The sequence below is a fragment of the Arvicola amphibius genome, chromosome 1 (genome assembly GCF_903992535.2).
Source record: "Arvicola amphibius chromosome 1, mArvAmp1.2, whole genome shotgun sequence".
Taxonomy (NCBI): domain Eukaryota; kingdom Metazoa; phylum Chordata; class Mammalia; order Rodentia; family Cricetidae; genus Arvicola; species Arvicola amphibius.
In genome coordinates, this window is record NC_052047.1 from 121,473,583 (window position 1) to 121,487,535 (window position 13,953).

The window sequence follows — 13,953 nt, forward strand, 5'->3', positions numbered from 1 at the left end:
GTCATACCCTCTCCTGATGATCAATTAGTTAAATTACCACAAGAATTAGAATCACAGTGATAAACTGTACACCATTTTTTTGCTCTTGAAAACCCTAAAGTTGAAAAGCTTTCTCTCTCTCTCTCTCTCTCTCTCTCTCTCTCTCTCTCTCTCTCTCTCTCTCTCTCTCTCTCTCTCTCTCTCTCTCTCTCTCTTCCCCTCTTTCTTCTTCTCTCCTTCCTCCCAAGGTGTAGAGGAATTCAGAAACATCATCAGAGAAGGTGATGGTGGATGGACAGGTCACAGATGACATGTGACACACAGGCGCTAAGAGACAGACATGCAGGCAGGTAATATCTGCTCAGTGACACTGGGACCCTGAGGAAGACATGGTTGGTTCTGTTAGAAAGTACTTCTCAGAAGCACCAAGCCTCCTACAGAGTCTTAGAGGGAAAGCTGTTGGGAGAAGCGTGTCATTAAGACAAAGAATAGATCTAGAAGAGAGATGTTAGGCAGGCCAGTGGGGTGTGTGTGTGTGTGTGTGTGTGTGTGTGTGTCTGTCTGTCTGTCTGTCTGTCTGTCTGCCTGTCTGTCTGCCTGTGGTTTGTCTGTCCATCCACTGTGGCTTTGAACATTAGAAAGATCTGCAGAGACTTCTCTTTGGTCTGGTTTGATATGATTACTGGGTTGCATCCCAGCAGATTCATATGTAAGTGGTCTGGGGTGGCCCAGTCAACGGTATGTTTTATAAAGTCCTTAGGGGATGCTGCTATAGTTCCAGCATGACGCTCTGGGTTAGGTATTTTAGAAGCACTAACTCACTTAATCTCCATGACAACTCCTTGAAGTCAGTGCCAAGGCTCAGACTTACAGATCACATGGCAAGAAGTTGTAAGGTTGAAGCAAGGTAGCTTTCTCTCTCTCTCCCTCTCTCTTCTCCTCCATCTCTCTCTTTATCTCTGTATGTGTTATATATATGTATGTATATATATATATATATATATACATACACATACATATGTTTGTGTTATGTTTGTATGTATGTATGTCTCAGGGAAGAGTGAAAGTCATTAAAGGGGAAAGCAGAAAGAACAGAGAAGGTTGTGGATGGACAGGCTGGTTATAGGTGACATGCACCATCTCATGAAAGGGGCATTGAGAATAGAGGACTTGTTTTCAAATCCCAGCTGGGCTAACCAAATTGTTAGTAGCTACAGCAGATGTGGATCAAGTTGGCTGCACATAATAGAAAATCTAAATGACATTGACTTGTTGAAAATAGTTTTTTTTGGGGGGGTACAAATGCAGAGCTGGGTGGTACAGAGCTGGGCGGTGCAGAGCTGGGCAGTGCAAAGCTGGACAGTGCAGAGGTGAGTGGTGCAGAGCTGGGTGGTGCAGAGGTCAGTGGTGCAGAGCTGGGTGGTGCAGAGCTGGGTGGTACAGAGGTGATTGGTGCAGAGCTGGGTGGTACAGAGCTTATGGTAAGTTTCAGATGTCACCAGTATTCCAGACTCTGAATTCAGCACCCCACTTTCTCTAACATCCATCCTCAGCTTCTGTCATTACCATTGCTTCAGGGACACCACAGCTTTGGTCCCCAGGATTGTGTTCCAAAAGCATGGAGGGAAGAGGTACAAAGGGTCTGCTTCCAAGGTGAGAGCATCTCTGAAGGAGATGGTCTAGAAACTGCGTCTGCTCAGAGCTTTGTCACACACACACATCCCTCCCTGAAAAGGATGAGAAAATGAGGTTTTGTTCATTTAATTCTTAAAATGTTTTATTTTTATGATAATGTCTGGGGTGCCCATGGGCATCAGGTCCTTTGAATCTAGAGTTACTGATGGTCATGAGCTGCTAGACTTGGGTATTGGGAACTAAACATGGGTACTCTGAAAAAGCCTCAGGTACTCTTAACCACTGAGTCACCTCAATTGCCCCTCTTTTATTTTTAAACCTGGATCTGTCACCTCCAAAAAAAAATATGGGTTCTGCCTTTAAGGCTAAAGAAGATAACTGGTCATGTAACCAGCTGTCTCTTCCACTCAGGAGGCACCTTCTCCTGTTATTATGTTATTTCTCCAAATACAAACTGAATTGAATGTATCTATCAGAGAGATCATAACCAACTCCAAGATTATTGGACTTCATGGTTATGTACCTGAAGCTATTCATTGGTGATGCTCCCTGACAGGAGAGCGGCCGAGTTGTGGTCCGTGCTGTACTCCAGCTGTGTGTCATCACCACTGACGTCAGAACATACCATTCAACCAACCAACCATCTATTCATCCAACCACCTGCTAAAACAAGAGCATGATGCATCTCCTAAGTACCAGGGACACATTGATGAGCAAGACAGACATAGTCCTGCTCTCCTGCCCGCTTCAAGCGTACAGATCAACCAGGAACATAGCCATGGACAATAACACTGCAAATGTTCAGAGGAGTACCGTAATGAGTGTGAACACGGTACAGAAAGGCTGTGGAGAAGATGAGAAGGATGTGACTTGAAGGGAGGATGTGGGAAGAGGCTTCCCCAAGACTTTATTTCTTTTGAAACTAAACTTCAAAGGAGAAAGGAGTACACTGTTTGAGGTCGGAGGAATTTCACCCTAGACAGTGAACAGGAGAGTTAGACAGGTACCGAGGCAGAGGAGAGCTTGACTCATTCCGGAAAGTGAAAAATGACCAGCATGCCTAAAGACCATTAATAAGGAGGAAGCTGGCATAGATTAAGGCTGAACTACTTAAAAGATGCTACGTCTTGCTGAGCCATATAAGCCTTGGATTTTATTCTAAAAGTGATGGGAAGCCATTAGCAGAGATAGGGCATAGCTGACATGATGAGATATGAATCTTTGGATAGTAATCTGGCATAATCACTTACCTATTCATTCATCCTCTCATGAAACTCTCCACATATCTATCATCTCTCCACTTATTCGCCCAACCACGTATCTTTCAGCTATCCACCCACCCATTCCTTATCCACTTATCTTATTATCAATCATCCACCTATCCATGCATGCACCTATTTATCAGTGCACCCCTAAGGCTCTTATCCATAAGCCCATCCCTCTGCCCAACCATTTCATCACCCATTAATTCATAGATCATCCATTTGTCCACCCATCTATATAACCACCTACCCTACCCTTCTATCTATTAGTTCTTTATCCAACTAGCTATGCAGCATCCACTCATCTATATAACCATTTAATTATCCACCAATCTATCAAATTATACTTTTTTATCAGCTCAACACAAAATAGAATCACTCAAGAAGAGGAAACCTCGGTTGAAGAAATATCTCCATTATTATTAACCTGCGGGAATGTCTGAGGGAGATTGTCTTGATTTGGTGATTGTTGCAGGGGGGCTCTGTACTAAGCAGGTGGGTCTGAGTTGCATAAGAAAACCAGCTAAGAAACCCAGTGGTAGCAAACCAATAAGCAGCATTCCTTCAAAGTTTCTACTTTAAGCTCCTGCCTTTAGTTGCTTCCTTCAATGATGCACTGTAAAATGTAAGATGAAACCATTTCCTACTCAAGTTGATTGTGGTCACAGTGTTTACCATAGCAACAGAAAAGAAACTTGAATACCACCCATCCCTTATCTGTCTACGCATGCATGTTCATCTATCTGCTTAACAATCTACCTTGCCACCCATCCACCACCCGTCAATCTCCCTTAATGTTCTGCAAGCATTTATGTACTATCTTTAAGTGTCAGATTCTGTACTTGATGCTTGAGGGGAGTCAGATGGATCACTCTCTATAAGATTTTACAACTTACAGGGGTAGGAAGACACATAGACATCACCTCAATTTGCTGCAGAACCCAGCAGGGAATTTTAAGAGGTGGGAGGACTCGCCTATGGTGATCTGTTTGCTGGGTGCTGATGGGAGCTGAAAATCCAATGAGCCATTTATAGCCCTGGCTGCTGAGACTGAGGACTTCTGGGCCATAGGGATCATGTTTGCAAGGAGGAACAAGGCCAGGGTGAGTGACAGCCTTGGGATTTAGCTTGGGGACAAGAAAACTCCCCCAGAAGACAGCAGGAAGTAGACACTTAGACACATCCAGAATGGATGTGGCTTGACTGCTTCAGTTCCGACGTGGTAGGTGATGCTGAGCTCGAGGTATCGTAGAATCAAGATTGTTGAGTTACAAGTTCAGTGGTTTGTCTATTGTAACCAAACCAGAGAACTTGAGGGAGCATATGTAATTAAAGTAGAAAAGAGGCAGTGGTTAATAATGTGGATGCTAGAATTGAGTCTTCCCATTTTTCTCTTTTTCTTGATTCCATTTGTGTCTAGAACACCATGACTTCACAGTAGGAGTAATGTCTATATATTCTACTTGCCCCCCTCTAAATACTTCAGATCACTTGGCAGAGGGGTACTGGGAATTGAACCCAGTGCCTTACTCGTGCGAAGTATAGACTGCACCCCACAGTGCCCCCATCTGAAGCTCTCCTCAGAGCATCCTGACTCTTCTTCCAACAGATGAAATGTATCCTTCTCTCTTGGGTTTACTGCCCAGAGACAAAAGCAATCAAGAGCTTGCTAGGGCTAAGCACGGATCCTCACCTCACAGAGGTAGGGAGAATGACTTTGGGGAATGATTGGAGGCCATGTTGCTGGCAAGCATACAGTGAGCTGGCGTTTGAACCCAGGCCTGTTTAATTCAGATGCTTATTCCATAGAACTTGAAGCTGACTTGAAAGACAAGCCTTGGAGCAGGTCACATAAAGGTAGATGAGTAAATAAGCAGAATAATTATAAAGAATAAGTTCAGAGCTGTGGGGACTATAAAATGGATGGTGTAGCAGACAGGAAATGACAGAGGTCTGTGAATTTGGAGACCAGAAAACAAGTAACCAAGTCTCAAAAATCATTCCACACAACAGTACTGGGACCTTGAATGGTCTCCATAATCATAATCTAAAAAAAAAAAAAAACCCTTTCTCAAAATCATGAAGTCAAAGAGGCAATGTCTATGTCTGTCCTGGAAAGGAGAAAGCTGAGCCCTTTGGCACTGAGGGCCTGAAACAGGCTGTGGCAAGCTCCAGGGCAGCTGTCACACTGGGTGCTTGGCAACTCCTCCTCAGCGTGCAGAATGCCAAGGGGCTAAGAGTCATCGCCACTCCCCACACAGCAGCCATATGACCTTGGGCAAGTCCTGTCTCTTGTCTGGCTATCTGTTTGCTCATCTGTAAAATGAAGGTTTGGAACTAGATAGATTTTGCAAATCCCTTCCGGCAATAGCTGTTGTAAGAACTGGTACCACAGCTTTGCCCCTCCTGTGGGTGTGTTCTCACAGTGCCCTCTATCGGCCATTCAGCAGAGAGCAGGAGCAAACAGACTTCAGAAGTTCTCTTCTGGGGGCCAGTGGGAAATCAGCTGGTCAGAAGCCCCTTTCCAGTGGGGAGGTTTAGAACCCCAGATCAGAGTTGGGACAAAAGACTTCCTGGAATCATGGGAGTTTAGGGAAAGAGACTTATGATCATTGCATCAAAGCAGTGTAAGCCAACAGTTGCTTAGGGATAAAGAACTCCCAGACTAGCTGCAGTCTCTATAAAGTGTTGTGTACAAAGATCCCAGGGTCTGCTTAAGAAGGGCTGTGTCCACATGAGGCTATGGAATAAAGACTTGTTTGTATGAGGACCCAAAGAAACGAAGGGCATGGAGTCTGCTGTTACTACTGGGTGCTAATGGGTCTTGGAATGTTCATGTCATCATGCCTAGGAAACATTTTTGGGGAACGGCTTTGGGGAATGGATGGGAATTCAGCAGATTTGAAGCTGAATATATACACTGCAACGTAAATGAGTCTGAGAAGTCCATATCACTTGAAAGCTGGAAACAATATACATTCCCATCAACAATAGGACGGATCAATGAACATCAGTAAAGCGAGCTCTATTCTTCCAATAAAAAGATGTCAGCAATCAGAATGATCAAAGTGTAATTAAATGCAACAAACAATACAAAACCTACAAAGGTAACTTTGAACATTAAAAGCTGGCTCAAAAATCTCTATCGTATGATTCCTTTTGTAGAAATTTCAAAAAATAAATGAAGCTATAGGAGGAGAGAATGGTTAGCCTGGGGGGGGGTGTAAAGATGAGAGGGGTAAAGGATGGCTCCTGGGGAGCATCTACTGTTCTGTTTTACTTCCTGTGAGACGGGCCTTTGCTATGGAGCCCAGTCTGGCTTTGAATTCAAGACCCTTCTGTGCCACCAGGCTAGGGTTACTAACGTGGATCACTGCATCTAGCTTATTTCAGGACAAGAGTGTTCACCGCTCAGAGAGGCATGGCATGAGCTGTGTATGTATGCCAATAGACTATAGCAGAGGTATTCTGTGGCTGTAGATGGACCTGGCTTTGTTTGTAACAGCCATGCCTGCTTCCCCGAATAACACAGATATGGTTGTTTTGAAAATGATATCCTAAGTGCTTATCTTCTACTCATAACAGGAGAGCATGACAGGGCAAACCAATTCTGCTGAGCACCTAGGAACCACTCACCAATGGGTTGCCTCATTGGGTTCCTCAGTTAGGGTCTGAAGGAATCAAGGAAGTCAAGTCCTCTTCCTGTTCCTCTCTGACCTTGAACCCTCTTTCTACCTGGGCTTCTCAGGATTAGAGAGGTGTTCTTTTAGGTTCTGATCTAACTGGAGGCCAAGGTTATAAGAGGGACTTTGTCTTGGGGCAGCGCTGGACCAGGTTAAAGAGAGCTGAGCCGGGGGAGGAAGGTTTGAAATGCACAGCTTGCCAATGGCAGAGTCAGATTGTCAAGCATCTTCTTTTACAGTGACTCCAGGAAAGGCAAGTGGTGTGTTGGAACTTTCACATTAGTGGGTGAGCCGTTTTGTTCCAGTTCCATTGCATTCAGGGTGTCAGTCTCCTTGGGGACAGAGAGGAGGTTGGGTTAGGACTCAGGGTGTCAGCCTCCTTGGGGACAGAGAGGAAGTTGGATTAGATCATCAGTGATGTCCTTCTGGGTCTGTGAGGTCCAAAGCCTGCTCTGAGTTTAACAATATCACAGGGAGAGTGGTTTAAATATTCTTCAGCCTTGCCAGAACTGGTGAATGTCACCACACACATTCACACGCACATGGAAACACATGTACATGCATATAAACATGCATTTGCACATGTGTATGTACACAGACAACTTGGCAAAATTCTAAGTCAGGGTTTTTCTATTATAGACCATCAGGAGTCACACAGGGAGCTGATGTGTCAAGGAAGATCAGCTAAGGTATGTCTTTATAGTTGGTCTCCCATGAACTATGCTGCTTTGGGCAAGTGACATAACACTCTTGAACCTGTGTCTCCGATGCAAAGTGTGACCTTTGATGCACTGTCCCACATAGAGGCACCAAATAAGCAGCAGGTGTGTGATATTTGAATAATATTGAGGATATCTATTAAGCTTCTCTGTCACCCAGTTTCTCCCTGTATAAAATGGAATAGTAGAGCCTTGCCAAAGGATTACTGTGAAAATTGAGTTAAAGACTCAATCAAACAATATACAATATTTTACAGGCTTCTTAAAACATACTAAGCATTCACAAACTACATTGCATGTATTAAATGATGGCAAATGCAATCTTTAAAATTCAAGATGTAACAACTGAATGCCATGCTTTTTAAAGAAGTATTCATCCAGTAATCAAAAGACTAAGCCTCTTGTGGGAGGGAGGACACAGCAATGACTTTTATTAAGAGGAAAATCATTCTGAGCAGGGCATTGGTATGGAGTGTAGGCTTTGACCCCTCACACCCAGAGCAAACTTCCTTTGTCCTATAACACCATGTCTTATATAATAAGGTAAGGGATACCCACCCCTGGAAGTGAAGGGCCACAAGCACTGCTTGACGAGTCTTTCTGAGCCAGCAATTAGCTCACCTTTTGTCCTCTATAACTAGGTCCAATGTAAATAAGTAGCTTTCTGGCTTCAACCCAGTTTGGGGGAAGAGGGAGTTTACTGGGCAAGTATGATATAGTGTTAGTCGCCAACAAAACCTGGAATGAAATGGGAAGAGAGTTATGATGAAGGATTGTCTGGATCAGGTTGACCTGTGGTCCTGTCTGCAGGGTCAGGGTTGTCTCGACTATACTAGTTAGTGTGGGAAAAGCCAGTCCATTTTGGAGCCACTGGTCTCTAGGCAGGGGGTCCTGAACTGTGTTTAGTGTAAAGACGGGTAGCCAGTGAGTTGAGCACCAACAAGTGTGCATGTATTCATTTCTTTCTGTGCTTGACTATGAATGTGATGTTATCGGTAGCTTCAAGCTCCTGTCTTGACTTCCTCATAATGATGGACTGTACCCTGGCGCTGCAGCCAAAGAAATGCTTTCTTAAAGATGCTTTTGTCGGGGTATTTTATCACAGCAACAGAAACGAAACCACAATGTACGCAATGATGGTCTCATAAAGGATATTCAATGGACGTAAAGATGAGCTCATAAAGGCTTCTTCACCTGACCTCCCCTCTTGCTAACCCCATGTCTCTTTCCACCAAATTCCACTTTCGTTTTTCTATCACATATAGAAACGATTGACGGGTCCACGGGAGATAGAAAATATGTGAGATTTGTCTTTCTGGCCCTGGTTGATTTTGCTTACACGATGGTCTCCATTGCCATCCATTTTCATGAAAACAGCACAACTTCGTCTTTATGATTCAGTGAAGCCCCCTTGTGTACATACACACCACAGAGCCTTCTGCTAGTCAACGACCGATGGACACATAGGCTCGTTCTCCACAGCCTGACTAGCGCGTATAGTGCAGCAACAAACACAGGTGTTCAGAAAGCGCTCTGTGGTGTGCTGACTTCGAGTCCTCCCTGACCTAGAAAACCTGATTTTCAAGATTGGCCTTTTGGCCACACATAGGGGGTAAGAGAGCACATAATGAGCGGTGAGAAGCTGCTCCCATCCATTCTCACGAGAATGACAATCAGCACAGTGATTGATGGTGGTGATGCTGCCATTGTCCTCCTCTGATACATTCAAAACGACACCACAGTTTGTATCTCCTTTGTTTCTGGCAACCTCTGGCCTGCAGCTTGTTTCTTTTGCCATGTAAAGAAGGAAGCATTTGCACGGGTAGCCTGGAGACCAGAGGGCAGGGCTCCGTCCCTTAGAATTAATTCTTCTCAAGAAACCTAGAGCCAATTTAGAATTTGGGATAAAACATATTCAAACAGGTCCACCTATCCTCACCAACGCAGTCAATTCACAAGGCATTTTGTAAAAACAAAATTAGTTTTGCTCCTAGATAGGACTCCAAGAATCTGATATGTCACTTGCTCCCAAACAAATATTTTTATATTTTAATTGAATATATGACTTCACGCATTCTAGACAAGGCTCTAGTACTGAGCTATGTCCCAAGCCCCACATGTCTTTTCTGATACTGTGTCACTATACACTTCCCAAGATTTGATCGCAGGCTGTCTACTGCAAGCATTAAGGTCTGAAGCTTGTTCCCTCCCCCATTTTGCAAATAAATAATAACCGCCTTTGTGTTTCTCTTGACTGGCCCTCTGCCGATAACTATTATTTTGATCCGAACGTCATGCACTCTTCAATTCAATTAGAAAAAGGATCACAGCCTTCCTCCTTATTCACCCAGCCTTCCTTGATTCGGTTCCTGATGAGAAGGCCTCATGAGGCTTCCCCAGGGGAGACAATGGCGGGTGGATTGAGGGTTGCTGGGGGACAGGAAGTCATTGTCGTCAGTGATGTAGCCACTGGTGAGTTGTGCTCTAGTGGGTAGCTTCCCCACTCGGACCCTGGTTAAACCCAGGGGGCAACAAAACAGAAACAGAAGGCGTGAAAGTAGAATGGGGAGCTGATGAGGGGAGCGGGAGAGAGTGCAGGTGGGAAGAGGTTAAAAAGGAAGACAGTAAGTAGGGCTAGAATGTGTTATACATGTAAGGAGTTGTCGAAGAATAAGTAAAATGTTTTTTTTAAGAATACCATCAATTCACCAATCCTCTCCCAAAGCCACAGAGGATGAGAGATAAACAGAAAAGAAGTTCACTGTCTATAAGGCAGAAGGGGAATGAACGTCTTTGGAAGAGTCCAAAATTCTGAACTGACTCTTTGCAATACTTATCTAATTAAGCAGGTCTCCTTTATTTCTACAATTAAGTTATTCAGCTGTTTGTCCTCCTTACGGAAGAGGACAGCGTGATTGTTTAGGAGATCCAGGTAGAAAGAAAGAAGGCAGCCTGCCTCTTCATTTGTTCAGCCAAACGTGTTTGGATTTGTAAAATCCTTGCCCTCCAGAAACTGGTATCCTGGGATGGATGGTAGAGTGTGTGGGGCAGGTGATATGTGTGATCACGGACACCGCAAGGTATCAGCTCTAAATCACACAACAGGACAAAGGACCCAAATTCAAATCATGAAGTTGGCACTTCCAGCGTGGAGAAGGGAGTAAGAGCAACCCTAGCAAATTAAGATAAACTGAGACAGGATAGCTCTAGAAAACGCCTGTCGCTAGAGTGTGGTTTATGAGGCGAGTGAGCATAAGAGGAAAGTCAGGAGAGTCCAACAGCGGCTCAGCGGGTGGCAGGCTTTTGTTTCAAGTAGGCAAAATTCTTCCCACTCGCGCCATAGACGGTGGAGAGATTGAAACAAATAAATTTGTTTTAAGAGCTTATGAACTGTAGAGAATGCATGGGAAGAGGAGAACCTGGAGAAAGACCAATTGGGAAGCAATTGGTGTCCCAGGGAAGGGATGGCAGCAGCTCGGGAGAAGTGAGTGGATATCAGAGAGTCTTAGAAGATGAGTCTGAGGGGATGAGAAGGGAAAATCAAAGGCTGATCCCTGCAGCTGGGGAGAGGGAAGAATAAGGGGGAACTATAAAATGGAGTGGACTGGGTACAACTGATGCTTGGAGGCCCCGATGCCACATCTTCTACAGGACACCAACTGTATCTCTGCCCATACTTCTTTTCTGTGCCCCTTGACATGCACATTTTAGAAGGGATAAGAACGGACATGCCACTTCTCTTCTGAACCTTAGTTCCCATCTACAGAATGAAAGGACTAGGCTCACGGGGACAGAGAACGTTCCTCCTCCCCAAGATGAACAAGTTCGTCTCAGTTTCACTTAGATTTGTCTGCCTGTAATCTGTATGCCCTGTTTCACTAAGGAAACTCTGAACCCCCCAGAGGGTAAGACTTCCCTGGGCCCTGTGCCCTTGTCTGTGCCTGGTGCTCTGTGCCCTGTGTCCTGTGTCCTGGTATCATCCACCAACTATAGAGGCTCCATTTGGGACTGTCAGTTTTTGTGAATGTGAGTCAGTTTTTTCTTGTTATTCCTGTCATCCTTCTACTACACAGCTCCCGGAAGCTGGAAATGGAGCACATTAACCCAAAACACAGTAGAAACTCTGACATCCTGGATCAGACATTTTCTTATTCAGTGTCTCACTGGGCAGCATTTGGAGTCAAGGAGGAAGAAGAAAGCTCATGGGAAAGAACACATGGCTGGAGTTAGCCTAGCTCACAAGCTTGAATATAGAATGTTGTTCCTGTGTCTCATAGGTGATGTGTGTGTGTGTGTGTGTGTGTGTGTGTGTGTGTAAGTATACATTCATGCATGAGCATCAGCTGTGAGTTTCCCTGTATGGTATATGTCTGTGTATGTATTTATACACAGAGTAATGCATATGATAATATGCATGTTAGCATTGAATATCAGCAACTGTTTGCATGCTTCTGTTTATTTATTCATATATCTGTTCATGTGTGTCAGTAAACATATATACATGTACACATTTTCTACTGGCACATAACGATATGAACCTGTGCTAATGTGTGTGTACTGATTAATGGAGGCAGAACATAGAGTTTAAGAGCATGTGCTCCAAAGTCTGCCTACCTGGGCATAAGACCTGATCTCAACATTTAAATCTATATTCCCCCCACCATAAATATGGTTAACTCATCTTTAAAATGGACAGAATAATTGTACCTATTTTTGGTATTTAATGTGAAGGTAGGATGCTCATAATGCATGTTAAAAATATTGATCATTATAAAGTTATTCATGCTAGTAATAAATATGTAAGTGACTGATCTGGAGGGTTTAAGTGAGACTTTCTGCATGTAAAGATAGGGCCTTGGGCATAACAACCTTATCATGCATATCTATTAGACTTTGTATGTTAGTATAGACAGAAGCATTGAGGTGCACAGGACTGGCAACTAAGGGCGGGCATATATGTATTTGAGTGTTGTATTTTTAAGGATGTTCTGTCAGAACCAATATGAGGGAAAGAATTATGTGTCATGTATTATCTTAGCTATAACCCACGCCTGAGATTAAGCAGATATTTGGTACTGTTAAATTTGATATTGACAAAATGTATATATGAACAAAGTGGAGGGAAAAGTCAGAGACTATTGCTCAAATAGTATGCTCATTTGTAGGAAGAGTAAAAAGCAGTACAACTAGTTACCTAGCTAGCTTTATGACACATAGGTGGCTAAATAAGTTGATAAGTAGATGAGATGGAGGGCTAGACAGATAATACCAACAGGCATACAGACAGCAGATATTTGTACACCTAAGTTTGGTTCTAGTTGGGTAGAATTCTGTTGACTTTCTTTGGAGGAGATACTCAAGTTCCTACTTCCCAGGAAGTCCCAGTGTTTTGCTCCTGGTAGCTTTATGTGTTATTTTGTGCTTGCTATCAGGTCCTGATGAAAATAGAGTCACAGATGGAAGACATAAGCCTCCTACCTAACAGCAACAGGAATCTTTTTGCTTTAGTCTCAAACTATTGGGGTTCGTGTAGAATTATACTTAAAAGAAGAACTGTACCATTTAAAAGATATAAGAACCTTGTTCTGGCCCCAAACCCTTCATTCTACTTAAAAGAAAAAGTGGGCCATTGAGAGAGGAGACATTTAAGATGTCCAGACCTCTTCTGTAGGCCAGTTCCTACCATACCATTGTCTTTGGAATGCAGTAGACACAGACCTTAAAGGTTTCAGAGAAACAGAAGGTGCCCTCCTCATAGCCTGTGGGATGTTGACCCACCCATGAGGTTAGTCTCATTGTCTACTTAGTGTTGGTTGGTCCCACTTACCCAGTCTCAGTTGTGGGGAGCTAGGAAACACCCTGATTCAAACAGCAAATTGGATCGTCCTAAGGCAGTGTGAGTTGGGGACAGCAACATGCTAGACCATCGCTGCCGCTCTTTGAACTAGGAAGTTATGTGCAACTGAAGTGCAGGAGACACCCAAAGATAACTGATGTGGGATTTCCCTCTGTATGCTTGAATACCATTAATGAATAAGGAAACTGCCTTGGCCTGTTGATAGGGCACAACTTAGGTAGGCAGGGAAAACTAAATGGCATGCTGGGAGAAAGGAGGCAGAGTCAGATGCCATGGATCTGCCACCAGAGACATGCTGAAACTTTGCTGGTAGGCCATGACCTCATGGTGATATACAGATTAATAGAAATGGGTTAAATTAAGTTGTAAGAGTTAGCCAATAAGAAGCTAGAGATAATGGGCCAACCAGTGTTTTAACTAATAAAGTTTAGTTTCTGTGTGATTATTTCGGTTCTGGATGGCTGGGACGAACAAGTGTTTCCTTACAACAGATAATAAGCAGATGTATCATCTATGTAGCTTCAGCAGATGTATCATCTATGTAGCTTCAGGAAGACTGATGGATGGAAAGATGGACACACTGGGGTGCATCATGGCTTCTTCAATCTGATTCTTAGTGTGTATGTAACTAGGATGTACTCCTTGCCCCTGGCCTTCTTGCTTTGATATCATCACAATACATACAATAATATAATCTCTAGAAATCATAAATTAATCAGACTAGAATGTGATATACCTACAATTATTCCCCTTTTGCCTGAGTTAGTTGGAGTGAGTCTCTGTGTTTTGGAACTGTATCCTGTCTGAACAAGGCTGTG

At 43.7% G+C, this 13,953-nt stretch overlaps 1 long non-coding RNA gene across 2 annotated transcripts in view; it reads left to right on the forward strand.

Moving 5' to 3' along the window:
* The window catches only part of LOC119804824, a 67,393-nt gene that overhangs the window by 42,435 nt on the left and 11,005 nt on the right, over positions 1-13,953 (forward strand). The gene's annotated exons all lie outside the window — the stretch shown is intronic.